This window comes from Cervus elaphus, chromosome 10, assembly GCF_910594005.1.
Source record: "Cervus elaphus chromosome 10, mCerEla1.1, whole genome shotgun sequence".
In the NCBI taxonomy this organism is placed as follows: Eukaryota; Metazoa; Chordata; class Mammalia; order Artiodactyla; family Cervidae; genus Cervus; species Cervus elaphus.
This window is the reverse complement of record NC_057824.1, coordinates 49,239,503-49,242,710: the sequence shown is the minus strand read 5'-3', so window position 1 is coordinate 49,242,710 and position 3,208 is coordinate 49,239,503.

Below are 3,208 nucleotides of genomic sequence, written 5' to 3'. Positions count from 1 at the left end.
AGCCTCTTGATGAGGGTGAAGGAGGAGAGTGAAAGAGCCAGCTTAAGACTAAATCCTAAAAAAAAACAAACACTAAGATCATGGCATCTGGCCCCATTACTGCACGGCAAATAGAAGGGGAAAAGATGGAAGATTTCCTCTTCTTAGGCTCCAAAATCACTGCAGGTGGTGACTGCAGCCATGAAATCAGAAGACAATTGTTTCTTGGCAGGAAAGTGATGGCAAACACAGACAGTGTGTTGAAAAACAGAGACATTACTCTGCCGACAAAGGTCCGTATAGTCAAGGCTGTGGCCTTCCTGGTGGTCACGTACAGTTGTAAGAGCTGGGCTGTAGAGCAGGCAGAATGCCAAAGAGGTGATGCCTTCAAACTGGAGAAGACTCCTGAAAGTCCCTTGGATAGCAAGGAGATCAAACCAATCTTAAGGAAAACAACCCTGAATATTTGCTGGAAGGACTGATGCTGAAGCTCCAGCATTGTGGTCATCTGATGTGAACAGACAACTCATTGGAAAAGTCCCTGATGCTGGGAAAGATTGAGGGCAGAAGGAGAAGAGGGCGTCAGAGGATGAGATGGCTGGACGGCATCACCGACACAGTGAACGTGAACTTGGGCAGACTCCGGGAGATGACGAGGGACAGGGAGGGCTGGCATGCAGCAGTCCACGGGGCCGTAAAGAGTAGGACGTGACTGGGTGACTGAACAGCAGCAGCCTCCTGCTCTGCCCTTTGTATTCGCAGGTAACGCATCTGCGAATCTTGCATCTGGGATTCAATCAACTGTGATGTGATTGGTTGGTTGCATCCAGAGATGCAGAACCTACAGATACAGAGCCCTAATTGTGCTCAACAGGAAGGGAAGGGGAATCTTCCAATGACGGATCTCCTTGGGACTCCTTTCCCAATCACGACAGGCTCTCTGAAGTCAAGAGGAGGCAGCAACCAAGATCCGGGAGAGAAAAAGCAGGACTCCCGAGGGAGATATGAAGGACAGGAGCAGTGACTACAAGGAGCTGGGTGCTCTGGAGAAGGGAGTGGGTTCAGGAAACTGGGGCTCACAAAGTGGGGGGTGGGCAGAGGCAGGAAGCGTTTCTAGGTGGCCTCCAGCCTGCAAGGGGGTAGAAAGTGGTGCTTAGGACTGCGACTGCCTTGCAAGCTCCTTGAAGGCACCTCTGAATGTCACATCAAATACGTCCCAGAAGAGACCCAGAGAAGCTCCTGAATGAAGCTGAGCTGGTGGAGGGGAAGGCAGTTGTCCCCTTACCCCCACCCCCACCCCCCAACCACACTAAGGTCCTTCTGTTCCTCTTCCTTCACACTCTGCATCACTCCCCACTGGCCCTTTCAGTCGCCGCCAAATGACCCAGAAAGGCATGGGAAGGGTTCTGGGCCCTAACTGATCCAAGCAAGCCAACAGCCCCACTGCCTTCCTGCTCACCAAGCCAGCTGAGGCCGCCCTGGGTGACTCAGATAAAGAGACACGTAGAGAAGGCCTGCTTTCATATGGTAAGGAAGTAAGAATGGTCAGCGACTTGGGACGTCCCTGGCTCCCCAATAGCAAATTCCTTCTGTGTTGCATCACTGGGCTGCTTCATTCCTGGGACCTCCGTCACCCACAGGTTCCCCACTGACCCAGGGTCACCGTCTCTCTGGGCGTCTGCCCGGCTCAGTAAACGGGTTGTGTCCAGAGCCAGGATGCAGATTCGAGCAGGAAAATCTACTTCAAGAACCTTGGGGGGGTGGGGGGAGGCTACAGAAAGAACAGACCTAGAAGAACATGAAAGCCCATGAAGAGAGCATGACAGAGATAGGATGCCTCAGCAGAAAGGGTTGCTGCCCAGCGATGGAGATGGGTGGAGAGGGGATGGGGACATTGTCACCCCTTCCCGTCCTGGGCTCTGTGACCTGCCCCCTTCTACCCACCCCAACCGTGCTGCCCTCTGCTTATCCCTCACAACCCAGCATCAGTCCCTCTTCCTCCAGGAAGCCCTCCCTCCACATTCAGAGCTACACCCTGATAGCCCGAGTCTTACCGCTTTGTATACAGATGGTTTGACAGATGGTTCTAATTTAATCATTGCATATATATTAATCTGTCCCAGGACGTGGGTCTGTGCCTTTGGGGAAGGAAGAATCCTGTGTTTCTCTGAATCAAATCACGGAGTGTTGATTGTCAATAACTGGCAATTTCGGGGAAGACTCACATAGCAGGCAGGGTAAAATGAAACAGAACGTGTCCAGAGAAAGTGCTAAAGGGAGGCTCAGGAATGCAGGGAATGCGGAACAAGTTCTGGTAAAAAGGAAAGAAGTGAATCAGAGTTAGACCTCAGTGTGCATGGAGAGAGAAGTGGGAGGAGGTTGGGATCAGGCTAGGGTGGCCCTTGGTGGGGTCGGGGGCTCCCAGGATTGCACTACCTCATTCTGACAGCCACTGGTGAGCTCTGCGGGGACACCTACCCCAGAAATCGCTCATGCCATCTGCCCCAGGCTTCCTCCTGTGACCACACTGGGTCCCATTTGCTCCCTCTGCTTCTTTCTCCCAAGAGAACAGGCTCTTTCTTGCCCTGGGGGCCGGGGAGGGTCTCTGGGGCTCATTGAACACATTGTAAGAGGCCCTTCCAAGAGAATACTGCCCCCCAGTGACCTTCCCCCAGACAAATGAGGATAAATGAGACATGGTGATGGCCGCAGCAAAGTGAAGGATAAGCGCAGAAATGACTGTAAGGCAAGGGAATTCATGTAAAAGGGGTTCAATTGTTACGGAGTGTTAGAGAGGAATCAAAAAGACACAGGGGATGAGGGTGGCAGAGAAGGGGCCAAAGAACCAAGACTAGAAGAGAAGGTCAAACTCCGCCTAGCTTTTACCAGCTGATAAAACAAGCCCCCCTACTCCCTGATATGTTGGAGGGTTCAAGACATGGGTCATGTATCCGTGGGGTGCACATGTGACCCTGCAGCCCAGAGAGGAAAATCTTCCCAGGATCTAAAGCCTGAAAGGGGCTTCCCTGACGGTCTAGTGGTTTAGAATCTGTCTGCCAATGCAGGGGACACAGGTTCTATCCCTGGTCTGAGAACTAAGATCTCAGATGTTATAGAGCAACTAAGCCCTTGGCCCCCAACGACTGAAGCCCGTGCTCTAGAGCCCGTGAGCCACAACAAGAGAAGCCACCACAATGAGAAGCCCGCGCACCCCAACCGGAGAGTAGCC